The following is an 18,096-nucleotide window of genomic DNA, read 5'->3' as shown; positions in this document are numbered from 1 at the left end:
AGGTGTGTTCTGCACACCATGTTAGGAAACTGGCTCTTTGCTCGCCTTCCGTGGCCAAATCACTTAGGCCCCATGAGCAGCTGGATCAATAAGGAAAAAGAACAAGGCTGGGCTGGAGGCACTTCAGCCTGGTTTGGTGGGACCAGCTGCTCAAACCAGTCACTTTGCACATCTCTAGCCAAAGCCAGCTTCAACCAGGTCACACAGTGCCCATTCCTCTTCACTGTTGATGAGGCCCAGTCACCCCTTCTCCATACCACATTCAGAAAGCAGCTTGTGGCTGTCAGGCAGCTGATTTCTTCACTCAACAGGAATGGGAAACCACCTCCTGAAACACAGTTGAAAACACATTTAACAGCACGTGTTGGATTATATCACAGCAAGATGGACACACATCTGTCTCTGTCTGCTGACTGTGTCAAGGCCGTTTTACAATTACAGCGATTCAACTTCTGCTGCCTGTCTCTGGCTGCAGGATTGAAGCCAGGGCAGCGGGAGGGCATGACGCTGGGCTGTTGGATTACAGAGGAACAGCTGGCAGCTCCCACCTTGGCAGCTACAGCTGGAGGTGGGCTTGGTAGGACAGCCACAACATCTTGTACTTTGTGACACCATTGACTGAAATTTAGGTTATATCATAATACACGCCCTGCCCACAATGATATTATTCAAAGTGCTTGTTTTTATTCCCAGGGAGCATTTGCCCTTCTGTAACACGCTGACTCAGGATGGCACTTGATGGCACTCGACCCTGATTTATAAATGCCAAGGCCAGGACAGTGTGACCAGCTGAGCAAAACGGACCCCATCAGAGAGTGGTGAGGCCCTGGCACAGGCTGCCCTGAGAAGCTGTGGATGCCCCATCCCTGGAGGTGTTCAAGGCCAGGCTGGATGGGGCTTTGGGCAACCTGGTCTGGTGGGAGGTGTCCCTGCCCATGGCAGGGGGTTGGAACTGGATGATCTTTAAGGTCCCTTCCAACCCAAACCATTCTGTGATTCTGTGACTTCACCCATTTATTCCCACATAGAGCACAATTACTTGGGAATTTGATTGGAAGACATTTGAGTCAAATGCACACCAAGAGCTAAAAATTCCACTCATTCACTTGGCATTTGTTGTTGTGGTTGATTCCTCACTCCACCCATGTAGGCTTAAAATACCGGCATCTATTTTCTCACGTGAGAGCATGGAAGATGTCTCACCTGGCACTAACTCTCAGCCATTGGTTCCCATCACAATATTTCTCTGCCAACATGAAGCACCCCATGGAAGCTGGTGGCTTCTCCTTGCAAGGGCAGCAGTTGATGAAATCAAGCCAAGGCACATGTAATGCACGAGGCTCCCGTGAGCCTTTGTGGTGAAGCATAATGCTGCAGACCGGGACTGCCTTCCTCACCTCCTCATCCTTACCAGGGCCTGAGGGCCTGCCTGTTGGTGTCATTCCTCTGGCATCTCCACCGCGGGAAGCCTGGCATCCCTCACAAGGAGTTGAAGACAGCAATAAATGAGAAGTTGAAGCATTCTTCTAACAAGAAGCTGTAACTCCTGAAGTCTATGATCCAAGGTAAGCCCAAGATGCAAGGCTTCTGTATCTCCTTCTTAAAGTCAAACTTGCTTCATGAATACCAGGCCAGACCAAAATACATATTGATTGCTGTGCTGCATTTCCTGGAGTTATATCATTAATGTCACCAAAGTGCCAGCTATGCCGTTTGTTCCTCTGTTCTGCTATAGTCATGGAGTTCTCCCGTTTGTCATATTTGCCATGAATCCTGCTGTTTATATGACCTTCCAGTCCCCGGGACTAAACCAAGCCCCTCATCATGTTTTCTTCTGGAAACTCAGTGCAGCCCCTGCTGAAGGGTGTGCTTGGACAATAATTCTGTGTCCACTCTCCACATCCAACCTTACCTCAAAAGAGAGAGGTCTGAGACCAGTTTCCCACCACTAAAATTACCGTTTTGGTTTTATGCCAAGGCAAGGCTATGTAGAGTAGATACCTCAGGATTATCGAAATATGCCACCCTTTCAACATGGACCAATATAATTTGTACACACACACACACATATCCATCTATATAAATAAAGCAAAGATTGCTTTCTGGTTTCTTCTCCAGATGGGTCACCATGAAGAAACGCTAGAGAAATTCATCTTGCTTCTCCCAGATAAGCCTCAATAAATGGATTTTGCTCTGTGTCATTCAGCCACCCCAGACAGGACAGTACCTGGGTGCTGATATGCCACACAGACTGTGCTCAACTGTCAGCATAAGCTCTGCAGCTGCAAAGCTCAAAAGCCACAGCCACAAAAAGGACTCCTGCTTCATATCAAAAGTGTTGACCTGCCAACACTGTCTTTGCAAATAGGTTTGATTGTCTCCTGTCTCGGCCAGGCCAAGCAAGCTCTCCATGCACAACACCTCACCAGTCTTCTCCCTCTCCTCCTCCTTTTTATTCTTCTGACACTTACCTTCTGTCTTCACAGTATAAACTTGCCATTGTTATTAATGTCTTGCTCCTTGTTCCTTCCTGGCTTTACTTTATAAGGAAAGAAGAGAGGAGCAGCCCCTTGAAAAGAAATAAATGTTATTACTATGAGGGGATGAAAGCTCGACTGCTCATGGGTTGCAGTCTGTATAGATTTGCTCCACTCCCCACGTTGCTGTCATGTTCCTGGGAGAATCAGGCAAGGCAGTCAAAGTCCTTAGACTACCCACATCACATGGGCTGTAAAACCTGGGAAAGTGTGTCAGGAAGCCCCGAATATATAAGGCAGATGACCATATTACAACAATAAAATCCTTCTCTGGGTTCATTCTGCTTGTAGGTGACAGATACGGATACAGCCCTATGATTCAGTGCATATGGGTGTGAGCCCGGTGCCAAAGAAAAGCTATACGTGCCAGAAACAGTGCTAATAGCTGCTGTATCTCACTGCCTGTGTAGGAAAAAACAGAGGTTTCCTTGGTATGAATGGCTGTAAGGTACGTGCAGCTCCACATATCGGACAGACTGGGTCCAGAAAGGAATCTCAGAGCACAAGTCAATGCAGATGAAACGTCAAAAGGATATTAACATGCTGGGGACCCGAGAAAGCAGGACATTTTATATTTATTCTCTTTAAAAAGCTGTTACGATAGCTCAGATGCACACCTAGGCAATGTTGTGTCATTGTAACAGACAATACATTAATGTTGAGGCTGAAAAGATGCCGAGAAGGGTTAGCGTCTCTGTAATCTACCAAAACTGGAGATAACTTGGTGTAGGAATCATCAGAAATAATAGTTTCTGCTAAAGCAGCCTCAGTTATGGGTCCATGGACCTTTATTCTGCTACAATGCTTGCTAAAGTGACCCCTTCTTTCTTCTCACTTGGTGTCTCTTTCCTACACTGCACTTCCCTCCTTTGCTGTGTCTGGCACAACTGAGTGTGTAGTCACATGATGGACTAGATCAGAGAGCTCATCTCTCTGAAAATCAGCTTTTATTTACCTGGCTGTGTTACTTTTTAGCCAAACCAAAACATTGTCTTAGTTCATGATATGGACACAAGAACCCTTGTGCCAATGTGATGGAAGTTGCACAGAGTTAGGAATGAGATCCCAGAGGAGGATGGAGTGCCATATAAACTTCAGCAGCACTGTTCTCAAACGCAAAGAAACACCACTGCAATGCCTCTGATCCACACTAGCTCAGCACACAATCATGAGCCTGTAGCCCAAGACAAGATATACTGAGAGATGTGGGTGGTCCCCATTCCTGGGCCTTGCTTCTTTTGCTGCATTGATGATTAGCTCTGAAGTTATTATGCCATAAACAAGCAATGCATGCAAACTCATGTATGTTCAGAGGACGATGTAATCTGACAATTTGCATTCGCTTACTGAAGCATTAAGACCAGCAGCAGCAGCCATCTGGCCAGGTGGGCTCTTACAAAAGCATCTTTATGCTTCAAAATCAAAGCAAAGACAGGCAAACCTTCCTTACTGCAGGAGCCAGGAGAAAAAACTGATGCCATAATCAAGTTGGTTATCAAGAAGAGAAAGGGTAGAGATGGGGACAAATGCATAAAGCAAATTTCTACTCCAGACGATCTGGCTCTCTCCAAGGCTTCCCCTTTGTTATGGGCTACCAGGTCCACGCTTGCTGCTGACCTTCTCTTGCAGCACCAGCCACGGTGTCAGGGAGCCCTGGAGACTGAGAGCATGTGTTCCTCTACCAGGCTGCGACACAGCAGCTGCAGGAGCTGTCAGTGGGGATGCCAGCCCCAAATAAACCCCTCCCAGTGAACACTCTTCCTTGTAAATACAGGGGAGAAGGTGCTTGACCACCAGGATTTCCCTGAACCTACAGCACCACAGAAGAAGTACATGCTAACGTGCACTTACCCATACCTCCTCACCCATTTTATAAGCTTCTCTGAACTTCTGGGGTGACATTCTGGGGAAACAAAACTCTTGCAGAGCTGTTGGCCTCTGCTGTAGAAGATATCCTACAGGCTTGTGTTGTCCCATGCCTCAACCCCCTTTTTTCCACCTTCGTCTCAAAGGCCTGAATCACAGGCATTTAAGGCAGTGCTTTGGTCTCCTACTTTGTAGGCAGTTTGGGTGCCAGATCCCAGGCAGGCTTTTCACCACCTGGGCTTGAGTTGAGGCTAATTCCCTACACAGCATCTTTATGTATGACCTATATAAAGATTCATTTCCATTATTTTAGTTTCCAGTTTTTTTTGTTTTGTTTTGGTTTTGTTTATAAAGATTTGATGATGCTCCATACCTATCTCATCCTGTGCTGATGAAGAAACAACAAAGGCAATACTGCGCAGCACGCCAGATCAGAAGCTGCTGAAATATATATGGCCACAAATGTCTGATCACATTTGGTAAATAATAATACCAGTATCTAGTCTTACAAAACACTTTATAAAAGAAGTCTGCCTAGCTGTTTCTCTCTCATTGTGCAGAAGGGGAAGGGAGGTGAATGGAAGGGCAGGAGGCTCCTCCTGCCAGTGTCTGCTGTCTTCACTGATGGGGAATGCTAGCTTGCTCTCAGCAGAGATGTTAGCCTGACCCCACCAGCAGAGCGTCCCTGCTGTCAGGTCACATAGCTCCTCTGGATTCCCGCGAAGCTGCTCCCAGACCCGTGCTCAGCGCTGTGAGCATGCACGCATGCACACGTCAGCTCCCATCTGAGCAGACCGACCCAGCCAGCCAGTAACACCTGGCTAACAAGTGCAGGGGGAAAAACCACACAAATCCTAACCACATTCTGAAATGGTGGCACAGTGCCTCATCACCACCTCTGTAGAAGCAGAAAAAACAACTGTCTGCATTGAATGCATTCTAAATTATGATTTATTTGCTTGATTCAGCAGCTAAAAGCTTGTAAAATTTGTTATTTTACTATATTACCGGGGGAAAAAATGTTATTTAAATAGCAGAAAGAAATGTATTCTACGAAGATCAACACTTTTTGCTAATAATTTAAATTCAATTTTATTCACATGTATTTGAAAGGCGATAGAGACAGATGATAAAAGTGATGTAATGATCTTTTCATTGCTTTGTGCTGTTCAGGGTAGGCTGGTCATATCTTCAGCAGCATCCCACAATAATGGTGTCTGAAGGTACAAGCAGATGACATACAACCAATGCGAGCAGGAGCAGCCCACTGCAGTGACACACATCACATTAATTTAAGGTCCAGCTGACTCCAGCCTGCTAGTTAGCACAGGTTCCCCTAATTACCACTGGTAATCAAGTGATTTGGTTCCCCTGCTACTTTAGGCCAGCTGGCACTGTGCACCTACCTAGATTGCCTTTAGTAAGATATGGATAGACTGAATGGCCAGTGAAAACATAGCACAAATTACAAGGTAACTCAAAGATACTCATGTCCCTGTGTTATTCAGGTTCGGTGATATTTTGGGCTTAAATTATTTACTTCCAAAAAGTCAGTTAATAGAGATTTCGTTTGTTTATCCAGTTGTTATCTGTCAACAGGGAGAGATGGGTCAGTGCAGTGTCAGTGACAGAACAGGAATCACAAAGGGTCTGTTTGGCCTCCACATCTCTCTGCCTTTGGCTTTAGCTTTGAGTTATACCACAGGAGCAGTAAATTTTAACATTATAAAAAGGGTGATGAGTTAGAATGTTACACATGTGCAGGATTATGCTTTCATTGGAGGAAAAATGCAGGTGCTGGTTATCTTTAAAGGCTTTAAGAACAGCAGATATTCAAGCTTTTTCTTGTGAAAAACAAAAAAATATATACACCCCCTCCCAAAAAGCAAAAAACAACAACAAAAAAACTCTAACGTGTAGGTACGAGTTTATTCCTAAATTAACTTATTCAGAAGCTTGATCGCAGCCAGTATTAGTTCTTTAATGCTATTTTAAAAATCTTCGTGGGTTACCATGAAATCTCTGAAGACAGTCAGAAGTTTCCTTTTATCAGTTTCCTCTTCTACCACTGTAGTATTTTTAAATGCGTTGTGTTTCCATTTATTATGGTCTATTACCAGGCAAGCTCTAAGCTGGTCAGCATCTCGGTGTAAGGCCTAGCAGCCCCAGTGGGGCTGGGGTCATAGGAGTAGGCAGGCTGCTCCGCCTCAGCCCAGCTGAGAAGCTCCTTATTTATCTTTTGAAATATTTCAGCTGCAGAAGCGATACACTTACATAACATGCACTTCAGACAAATAAAAACACCTCTGCTTTTAAAGAGAAATGCTCTGCAGCTCCCGCTGCTGCCTAATTCTCACCACTACAATTTGCTCTTTATCTATAAAATGTGAAGTATGAAAATACGGTAGGCAAAAAGAATGATGGTCAGGCAAGAAGGATGAAAACCAATGAAAAAGTAAATGAAAGTAGGGAACAATGCTACCTTAAAACAACATCCAATTCTGTTCATTTAGCAGCAACCCTAGCATTGCATCCATCATGTTTTTCCTCCGGAGCGGGAAGATTTCGGGAGAAGCAAGTGCTTGCCTTTGCTCTAGCTGCTATGTGAGATAAAGCTACAAGATTTGGCCGCCATATGGATAAAGCCTTTGTCACAAATGAGATTATTTGTTATTATTATGCATCTCCAGCGATGTGCCTCAATGTAGTTCACGCAAATGCCATGGCACCACTGCAAAAGACCGAAATCTTTCACCAGCTCGCTCCGTGGTTGCTGGTGGATGGACCTGAGGCGTAGGCACGAAACTGCCAACACCTACCGTGATTTCATGCTGCAGCTACAGATAAAAACTGCAACTGCTCTTTGGAAATCTTTAATGCACTGCAAGGAGAGAAAGCACGAGGTTTGGCAGGCAGGATGGGCCTGATTCAGCAAAGTGCTTGCGTGTCACTGACTTCGACTGGACTACTCAGGGTCTTAATTGCCTTGTTGAACCTGGGCCAGAGTGGGAAAAAAAGTGAAATGGTTAAGCTGCATGAGTCTTTGGCCTGGGAAATGTGGACCTTTTATCGATACGATGATTCTCCCTAATAATTCAGGGTGGTTTAGAAAAGCTTCAGAGGAAATGTGTGCCTTACTTTCTGGCCCTGATTTAGCAAATATTTTGGTGCCTGTGTAACATTGTTCATGCAGATAGTGCCATTTGCTTGTGAGCAGGAAGACATGCATTAAGTGCCACAACGGGCTGTTCTGCAGGTTAGAGCTGTGTTTTAATATCTACGGTGTTTTAGCATTCCTACTAAGGTTATACAACTGCTAGAGACATCTGGACCTAACACTGAAATATTTTCTGTCACAATCTGTGCACATGTGAAGATTCTCATGCCAGAATATCTATTTTAAACCCTCTTTAAAAGAAGGAACAATAAATTCAGTAAGTTATATTTTTATTTTTTTTTCTTTAAATAGTAAATAAACCCCATCAAATAAAAATTAACAACTCCAATATCAATGTTAAAATAATGTTTTTTGTTTTGTTTTTTCCTCACTGGTTAGTCAGAACCCATAAAGGATGGCTGCTTTTGTACTAATTAATGGCCCATTTTCAGAGAAGGCTTTTAATTAACAGCTGACATTTAAGCAGCACTACAATGTGCTGTGCAATTATCACCTGGCCTACTTCTATGTGATTCAAAGGCTCTTGGAGAAAAAGGTACAATGCTTTTTTTTTTTTTTTTTTTTTTTTTCTAAAATATGAAATTTTATAGAACACAGTGGCAAGAGACAACTGAGAAAGAGGGAAGAAATAGAGCTGGATCTTCAGAGGGATTTAGGCTGAGCTTTTCCGGTACAATTAACCCGATGCAGTGACTAGCTGCCCCTCAGAGATGCTCACGCAGCTTTCAGCTTTGTTTTGGGGCACGTATTTTCTAACCCAATCCCTCTCCTCAAATTGGCAATGCCCTGTCCACCACGGGAGCCAGGAATAAAAACATGACTGAGCCCATTTGATAGCTCAGTGCTGCTAAAACAGGACAGCCTTCTGCCTAAGGTTTCCTCCAACTTCTTTCCCCTATTTCTGTGTTCCTGAGGGTCACCTGGTAGCAAGCCAGTCTGGTTCAGTTCATTGGCCCTGGAAACAAACCAAACACTAGATGTTGTGCTAAAACAGTTTTCTGCCTGTTGGGTGAGCTCAGCTGGCTTGCAGTACTGTCACCAATATTCCAAGAAAGGAGGAGAAAGAAGCATGGGACCACCATCCTTCTGTGGGGGTGAGCTACTAATTCAAGACGTACTGTAAATTAAGCAGTATTGGGAAATAAGCTCTTGTGTAGGAAGGTAAACCCCACACAAGCTTATTTTTGTATGGTATACGCTTCATGCCAGCAAATGAATGTCCAACAAATGACGGTGCTGGTAACAGCGAAAGGTGGGACCACATGGCAGGGGCTCGCTGGCCCTCTGGCAGCAGCCACACCAAGCCTGCTCTTCCAGTGCTGGGCCATAACCAGACAGAGGTCTTTGGAGAACAAGAACTTGCTTCATCATGCTTGTTCAAACTGCTCTATATTGCATGTAATAACTTACAGTAGGTATTAATGTTTAAATACATCAATATTTGCTGGGTCACTGAGAGACTGAGCAAACACCAAGCTGTGGCCATGCTGAACCTCTCTCCTTCTCTCTGGCGTAATGAATATTTAATTATGCTACAGCAAGTGAAATAGCTTTTGGCATGAAGGCCTGGGCTGGTCTCCCTCAGCTTCCCTAGAACACAGCAGAGACTGGTGATCAGAGAAACAAGCTCGTTTTCTGGGGCAGAAGAGGGCACTCAGCCCTGATGGGTGATGGTCCCCATGTCATTGTACAACAGGCAGATGCTTCCTTGCAGATGCTTCCTCACCTCTTCTTCCAGCTGTGTCTTGGTGGAGCCAGGTCAGCTCTGCCCACAGGATGGAGACCCTTAAATGGCATGGGTAGACAACATTGAACCAACACACCATGGTGGGACGGGTATGGAGCTACCCAGAAAGAGCTGAGCCCTTTGTGGACATGTTCAGTGACAGAATCTTAGGTGGGAAGCAACCCTAGTCTTGAGTGCTGGTGGCTTTGGTTCATGAGATGGACAGGCTGACATACAAGTGACTGATAAGGTTACAGTCCTGAAGTATGCACAGTGACTGCGCTGTCCCCAGCCAGCCCCAGCCCAACGAAATCAAACCAAATTTAACTTGGCACGTGGGGCTGTGTATAGAAAGCTGCAGCAGCTCAGGGGTATTTCAAGTATCTGCAGTGAGGACAGGAGAGACAACTGGGGTGCTAGTGTTGTTAGCCAGTCTGATATAAATTGTCTCTTCTCATGAAGTGAGGCTGTCAGGCACCAATGGGACTTGAGAGCCTCCAAAGTTAGACAGCTGCTTGAGGAGGAGAAACAGAGCATCATGATTTTGGATTTCAAACTTTAAATTTGAGAAAGATTTTAGAAATAGAATGCAGGTACTGAGTCATTTTTGTGGATCTACTCTCTGGAGTATATGTTGGACCATTGGCCTGTTATTTTTCCAAACAGAGTCGATGACATTTTCATCCTGAAAATTACAGTTAAGGGACTCGTTATGAATTGACCATGGGGTTGTGTGTCAGTTAGTATCTAATAATTCCTAAGATGTAAGCCCCGATCTGTCATTGGTTTGTTCAATGACTCTGAAAGGAGTTTGTAAAAATAGTACCATGGAGCTCTGTATATATTGGAATTCAATATTTCAGTCTGGCAGCCTTGGATCTGAGAGCGAGGCTTTGTTCTTTTAGCCAGTACACAGTCATCAGCTGTAATGAAGTTGCTTTGGGGTCAGTGATAGGAAACGGGAACATACTCAGTAATTCAGGTGATGACCTGGCTCTCCTATGGTAGTACTGGCTTAGCATTACAAGGAGAAAGTGTTATTGAAATCAGTGGGATTATTTGCATGAATAAGAACAAGAAGCTATTTACAGAATTGTGTGCCTCTCTCTCTCTCTCTCTCTCTCTCTCTCTTTCTTATTGTATATTAAAGCATGCAGGAACTAGTGTCACCGTCCTGCTGGTGGAATTTTCAACACATAAGTAATCAGAAGAGGGTATTATTAGTCTGTTTTCCTCGAGTCCTCTCTCCGTAGTCTAAATATAACTTTTTCCAATCATCATGTTATACATGGTACAACACAATGACAACAAGTGAGACAAACTATGAAACTTAAGGTCAGGTTTGTGCTACTTTCTCTGAGCGCTGCTAGGTGGCAATATGTTCCCTGGAAAACCACGAGCTTCCAACCACCACCGCTCTCCTCTGCTTAGGACAGCTAGGACAATGCCTGGACATTGCTTCATCAGAAGTGGATAAGACCTTGGAGCAGGACATGCTGAAAGCTGCTTCACTCACTCAGATTTCTGACTTGGGACTGAGGTTTTACAGAAATAAATACAGGACTGAATCCTGCTGGGAAAATCTCTCCTCTGCAAACGAGAGAAAAGTCTTTACACTGAAATAAGAGGCAAGCTCACCTCTTGTAATATTTCTGTGTATACTGGGAATGTCATAATAAGGAAAACTGAAACTGTCTGTTCTATGAAGATATTGCCATCTGAGACCAGAATATTTCATATTTTTACAGCATCTCTTAACAATAGAAAATTAGAAATATCTGTTCAGACTGCAAAGATTTTATTTTTCCAAATGTATGATTAATTGAAATCCTTTGCATGTTCAATCATAATATTTAATCAACTAGACCAACTTTATGCCATTTGTATTGACAGTTGCGTTGAAAAACAGTTTTAATAAAGGTGCAGAAGTATTTCCAAGCACATTTTTTATCCAGGCTACAAATACTTAGAAGTGAGTCATCTTACATATGTATATTAACAAAGACATAGCAATAAAGAGCAGCAGACATTTGCATATTGCTTTGAATACGCAAAGCAGTTGTGTATTCAAAGTGATCTGCACTGAAACGCGCATTTATTTTCCTCAATCTGGTTCCTGGTGGGGCAGCACACATCCCCCCAGGAGGTGAAACCAACAGCCAGGGGAAGGACAGGGCAGGCAGGCCTGTATATGACAGTGCCATTTCATGCCAGCTCTAAGTTTACATCGAATCTTCAGGACGAATTACTTTCCATGCAGGGACAGCTTGCAGAACGCTGGTGCCAGTGAGCGGTACCTGATGCTGGGGAGGCAGTGGCCAGGAGCCCTCCTTTCTGTAGCTATTCACACCTAGAACAACACATAAACCGGACACGGGTTTGCACGGAGGGTGGGCATTGCTTCTTATGATGGCAGCGCAGGGCCTGTGGCAATAAGCTGCATGGGTGTGGTGGGCAGGCCTAGCGTGGGCAGGAGCCGTGGCTGCAGGGGTTGGGACATCCAAATAAACTGATTTAAATTAAGCCTGGCTGCAGGCAGAGCTCTGGGGGCAGAAGCACGTGTTGTGGTGCAAGGTGTCATCCTGGATGGATGGGGACAGGGACATTAACTTCTTGAATCATAGAATCATTAAGGTATGAAAAGACCTTCAAGATCACCTGGTCCAACCATCCCCCTACCACCAATGTCACCCACTAAACCATGTCCCTATGCACCATGTCCAACCTTTCCTTGAACACCCCCAGGGACGGTGACTCCACCATCCGTCAACCCGTTCCAATGCCTGACCGCTCTTTTTGAGAAGAAATGTCTCCTAATTTCCAACCTGAACCTCCTCTGGTGCAACTTGAGGCCATCCCCTCTAGTCCTATTGCTGGTTATCTTCAAGAAGAGGCCGACCCCGAGCTCCCCACATCCTCCTTTTGGGTAGTTGTAGAGAGCAATGAAGTCTCCCCTGAACCTCCTCTTCTCCAGACTCAACAACCCCAGTTCCCTCAGCCGCTCCTCACAGGACTTGTGTTCCAGGCCCTTCATCAGCTTCGTAGCCCTTCTCTGGACATGTTCCAGGGCCTCGATGTCCTTCTTGTAGTGAGGGGCCCAAAGCTGAACACAGCACTCTAGGTGCGGCCTCACCAGAGCTGAGTGCAGGGGGACGGTCACCTCCCTGCTCCTGCTGGCTGCACTGTTCCTGATACAGGCCAGGATGCCATTGGCCTCCTTGGCCACCTGGGCACACTGCCGGCTCATGTTCAGGCGAGCATCAGCCAGCACCCCCAGATCCCATTCCTCTGCACAGCTTTCCAGCCAGTCTGCCCCAAGCCTGTAGCGCTGCGTGCGGCTGTTGTGCCGGCACTTAGCCGTGCTGAACCTCATCCGTCACACCGGTTTGGGCAGGAACTCAGGGTTTTTGGCTGAAAACCCGGCTTCCAGCTATGCACACTACTACTGGAGGAGACAAAAACGAACTGCCCTGGCAGCAGCGGCCCCCGGCAGCGCGGCGGCGGTTCCCGGCGGGGCCGCTTTCCCCGCAGCACCGCCCGGCCGGGGGAAGGGGAGCGGCGGGGCCGGGCCGGGCCGCGGGCAGGTCGGTGCCTGCCTCCCCCGGTGGACGGGGATGGGGCCGAGCGGGGCCGCGGCGGCGCCTTGGGGCGCAGGGGGGTGCCGGGGCTCGGGGCTCGGGGCGGCGGCGGCGGGCAGCACGGGGCCGGGTGCCCGTGTCGGTGTCGGGGTTGTCAGCGCGGCGCGGGGTGTCGCTGCCCGCAAAGGGTGCTGGTGGGGCTGCGGGTCCCGCCATCTGCCCAGCGTCAGCCCGCAGACCTCGGGGCTTGCTCTGTGAGCGGCTGCCGCCCCCTTCGGCCCTCCGCGGCGCGGAGATCGGCTTCTGGTTTTAAAGGAAAAAGAAAACGTCGGTGCCAAAATCGCCCGCCTAGGTCAGGTGAAGAGCTGCAGCGCGCTCCCGCATGGCGGGCGGCAGGAAGCCTCTGCTGGGGAAGGCGTTTCACCCCTTCGAGTCTGATGGCTGCTGTCTAAAATATGCGTGTGTCCTGCCACGGAGCTGCCTCGCTGTCCTGGTAGTGCCCCGTGTCACTACAGGGGGCTGGGGGGTGACACCGCTGCTGCGTGCCTCCTCCTGACCTCTGGTGCGGTTTTGCTGGCTGTGGTGGTGGTGATGAGGGCAGTACCAAGGAACCTGAGCTACGTGGAATTAGAGCGCTGCTTGGCTACAAAACTTCGTGTGATTTTCAAGGCCTATCGGGAAAGTGTCACAAGAGGTGACAGCCAGAATGAATTCACCGCTATGCTTTTTATGGGTCAGGATTTGGTGGCTGAAAGGCAAGCGATGAGCTGGTTGTGGTCATTTCCGATCCCGTGAGGTGGTGCATCTGTTCCCTGTAAAGGTGTCCAAAATACACCTAGTGGACAGTGAGCTTTACGTGAACTTAAAATGAGTTTTCTCTCACTGCTATACAAACAGACCTCTTTAGATCAATGCATTAGCAATGAGGTGTCTGTGTGCTTTTTGCAGAAGGTAACAGGTTCTTGCTCTCACCCTCTGCTGTGAAACTCAGTTCTTGTGCTCACCATGGGACCAGAACCAAATGTTATTCGGTACTGTCATGTGTATTTATGGAAGGACTTCTTTTGTCAGCCGTTTTGCATCCGTGAAGGCCGTTATATTTCACTGGATTTGAGTAACTTTCTGTGTGATTTGTTTACTAAATCTTAAAAATAATTGAAGCATGATTAAAAGGGAATATAATTGGTTAGGAACAGAGAGACAATTTCAGTCTAAAACTTAGCATGCAGGGACTGTTAAAAGTACAATACTAAGCAGAGAACAAATAATTTGGAAACCACACACCATCCCAAAAACTGATCTGTTCAGAAAGAATGAAAAACAATGAAAAAAAGAGAGGTAGAAGCTGAAAAGAGAAAAAGCATAAAAGCAAGTATAAAAGGAAAGAGATGCAAAGGGTAAACCATATTAAAACTAAAACCACCGACAAAGTTTTTTATAACTTGCAATGTTAAAAATCTTTTTCCAAAACTTATTTCATGGTGTGTGATTTGAAGCGTGATGTCTCACATCCTGTTCTCTCAGTTCTGGACAGGTAAACATCGTTTCTAACGCTGGCAAGTGGAAACTGGGAGGCCCAAACTGCTTGTTCTCTGAATGTATTATAATGGCTAAAAAAAGTCCTCTCTAATTCTAGGTACTTCTAAAGTCTGATTTTAGAGGAATTGCAAAGCTCTTTAAGGATCTTCACACTGAACTGCAGGGATTATTGATCCTGCCTAATTTGTCAATGATGTAGGTACAGCAACAACAACATCCTAAAAATTTGAACAAGGTTCAGCAGGTTTGAGAGCAAGTTCTCAGGTACCTTGAGAAAGGTATGAGCCTTAGGCAGCTCCCGTTGAACTTGGTGGGAGTTCCTGCTTTGTCTAGAGATGCCATAGACGAGGTGTGTTTTCCTTCGTGGGGCAGTAGAATTTCCCAAGCTTTGTTTCTGTATTTGTAAGTTATGTTTTGTTGGTAGGTTTTGTGCTTCTGATCCCTCGGCCTGCTTAAGATCTGCTCACTGCTTTCTTCCGGCTGAAGTAAAGCCAGCCGGAGAGGCGTCTGCCCGCAGCTTTCCTCGGCTGGTAGTTGTTGGAATGGGAAGAACCTGCAGGTAAGGTAAGTTTGCCTGGCCATGCATCACTGAAGGAAACAGGAGTGATGCATAAGCAGATGAGATAGGTAGATGGAGGGCTCTGTAACCTTCAGGTGAGGGGTGCTGACAAGCAGCTGGTATCAGCAGCCTGTTCAGCCAGTGCTGGGGTGATACCTCCTGCCTTCACCTTTCTTGTGTTGGAAGCCAGGGTCTGGGGACTCCTCTTCACTACGAGGCCCATGCCCTTGTCTTGGTTTCTCATCCAGGCTGGCCCTCTTTGCAGTTTCTGAATTCCACCCCCACCTCCAACGCTAGAATTTCTTCTTTTTCTTTTCCTCCAACACTTACCAGCCTGCTGTCCCAGGTTTCAGTCAGTTGGTGTTAACGATTATCACTCACTTTCAACCTACCTTTTTTGTACAGATGGACTATTTTCATGCTTTGGTTGTATTTCCCCTTCACTCTAATCTTTTGTCTGCTTTCACACCGTTGAGGCAGTTGTGCTGGTCCTCAGCATTGGCTCGCCACTTGCCTTCCATTCGGGAGTCACTCACTGAGGGAACCCAGTGCAGCACCCATCAGTCACCCTCGCTGTTCCCTAGCACAGATGGATGCCTTTGACAGTGACTGTTAACACGCACGCACGGTTAAGCTGTGAATCATCTCATGATCATCATCAGTTTACATCTTCTATCCCTTTCTCCACGCCCTGCCTTCACGCTTCTGTGCTTGTCACTGAAATTACAGCTGCTGGAGGTCCTTGTCAGGTCAAGTTCTCCTGTGCTTCTTGACCTGTCAGCTGCCTTTAACACATTTGGCAGTGTCGTATATTTTTCTTTCCAATTGTTCTTCTGTTATGCGATTTGAATGTTTTCTTCTTGATATTTTTAAGGACTTTATAAATTTGATCATTTTTTTTTCCTGCTACACTTTATCTCAGGATACCTTTATCCAAAACCAGAAACTCAGCTGATGTCTCTTTGCAGGTGATGCACAGGTCTGTGTCTTCACTTCACACCTGTGACTTCCTGACCCAAAGGAAAGGGCATCCTTATTTCTCTGATATATCACAGCCAGTCATTGTAAGCTGCTTGGTGATAGCACATCCCTGCATCCTTTCTCCCCCTTTTCTTTTTCCCTGATTTGTGTCAGTAATTCAGACACTATGTTGGAGTTAGAGTTTTCCCTGCTTGCGTATTTTAACTTGCAGATTATTTCTGTGTAGCTGCTCTATAGTGCAGCTTTTCTTGTTTGAGCATGCAGCTCGAATGCTCGCCTGGGTTCCCAGCATCCAGTTCTCTGGTTTGTCTTAGTTCTACCCATCCAGGAGGTTGCTCTGTGTATCCTTTAACCATTGCTTTGGCCAGCCACCTTTATGCTCTCTGGCAATCGCAGCTGGCAGTACTGACTAAGGTTGCTGTTTGATACAATGCGTTTTAAAAGAAAAATTAGGGTTGCAACAGAATAGTGGTTTTTTGGCAAGGACAGATATGCTCGGTTGAGAGTTGGGGTTTATTATTTTCCCAAGGAATCTGCCCACCAGAGAGGGAATATCAATGCTGATATTTTCTCTATTTTGTTTTTTATATTAATTTGAGAACTGAATTCTAACTAGGCAGTTACCAAAGTGTTCAGAAGGCCTCTGATATATATACATACACAGAAAATGTATAACGCTCTACATATACATGTGTATATGGCACCTTCACATCGTGTAATCATTCCTTTGATACTGACTTCCAACATGTGTTTGTGTTAACCCATGATCTTCTAGCCCATGTGTAAGTGTATTAAAAAAATCATTTGAGTACCATATGGAATTTAAACTGTTGCTTTATGTAAGAGGTACAAAACCTGCTTACTGATATAACTAAAGATTGTGGAATGTACAACTCTTGATGTCCATACTATCAGCATATCTGTTCCTTGTTACCAGCGATACATTAAAGCTCTAGCAATTTTCAGAATTTGAAAGATGCAAATTGTCCATATTGTTCGTTATTCCTGTGCTGTCAGAAATCGGGTCATTATAAAAGCCATGCATAAATTGTGTGTGCTATCGACGTTAATGGATAGAGCATGTTAGACTAAGACTTGATTTCTGTGAATGTATTTAAATAGACAATTATTTTATGTTATTTTAGTACAATATCTCTTGGCTTGTCCTACAACACTGTGCTGGTTACTGCAACAGATTTCTCTTGCATTCCTTTCACTTGCAGTACAAAAACTCAGTCTCGGTCATGCTGTGGATTGCTCCATACTTACTGAAATTTTGAGTGTTGTTTGTCAGAGATCAGCAAAAATTCCTTCAGTCTGAGAGCACTGAAGCTTAAACCTCACGCTTTTCCTGAGTGGTTAGCTTTCTCTAACTGAGCTGTTAAAATAATCCTGTATTTATTAAAAAAGTAGTAGGTACTGACCGGCACTGTAAGAGATGGATTTTAAAAAGTAATTCAATGATAATACCTTGCATGAGTCATTAATCATGAGTCATGATCAGCAGGCAAAGATGTCCAATTTGTTTTCTAATCCAGCGCTTGCTGATGCTCTTTATTGCCATAGTGATAATATTAAAGAGCTGTTAATGCATGTAACCACGCAGTTAAAAATGACAGACTCTTTTTTTGGTGCAATGAAATTTCCATATCTTAAAGCTGTTTTGCTCTGTACATTTTTTGACAAGTAACATCTAGGTAGTATAAAAATGATCAAACAAGTATAATTTGGCAAGGGAGTAGGTTAAGAACAGACTTTTTTTTTTTTTTTTTTTTTTCCTGTCAAGCCAATCATTGTGGTTTCCTAGAGAATTAAGTCTCATCTGTCTTCTTATGAGGATTGGGGAGGCTTTGTATTCATTAAAAATGGGAAACTAATTGCTCTGTGTTGAATCAAGCATAGTGCAAGCTGCGTTTTGCAGCAAGAGCCTGCACCTATCCATGCTTTTAGCGTTTGTTCTCTCTTGACCAAAAATTAGTAGCTGGGTGGGAGGTTTTATTGCATGAATGTCTGTTGGGGAGTAAAGTTTTAGGGAAACAGCTTGCTTTCAGTGCTTTGCGTGGATTGCCGTAAGTCAAAGTTGAATGAATTAAATAAATTTGTCACTTTACTCCCTTATGCTTATTTATTTA

General features: G+C 45.2%; 1 protein-coding gene and 1 long non-coding RNA gene across 7 annotated transcripts in view; both read left to right on the top strand.

Moving 5' to 3' along the window:
* Positions 1-2,322: 2,322 nt before the first annotated feature.
* On the top strand, positions 2,323-11,884 carry LOC121068406. The gene is made up of 3 exons (XR_005818858.1): positions 2,323-2,368; positions 4,758-4,882; positions 10,739-11,884. It is a non-coding gene; the product is annotated as an uncharacterized LOC121068406 (long non-coding RNA).
* A 795-nt stretch (positions 11,885-12,679) lies between these two features.
* ECHDC1 (ethylmalonyl-CoA decarboxylase 1) overlaps positions 12,680-18,096 on the top strand; it is a 38,994-nt gene continuing 33,577 nt past the window's right edge. The window contains exons 1-3 of one of the 6 annotated variants that reach the window (XM_040551283.1): positions 12,680-12,891; positions 14,522-14,619; positions 14,849-14,988. The gene's annotated coding sequence lies outside the window, so the exon portion shown is untranslated. Of the gene's footprint in view, positions 12,892-14,463; positions 14,620-14,848; positions 14,989-18,096 lie in introns of those variants that run through there. The other 5 variants (XM_040551279.1, XM_040551282.1, XM_040551281.1 and 2 more) reach the window with 5 other exon arrangements.

Source organism: Cygnus olor, chromosome 3, assembly GCF_009769625.2.
Source record: "Cygnus olor isolate bCygOlo1 chromosome 3, bCygOlo1.pri.v2, whole genome shotgun sequence".
In the NCBI taxonomy this organism is placed as follows: domain Eukaryota; kingdom Metazoa; phylum Chordata; class Aves; order Anseriformes; family Anatidae; genus Cygnus; species Cygnus olor.
Note: the sequence above shows the minus strand (reverse complement) of the source record. Positions and strands in the feature narration are given on the sequence as shown.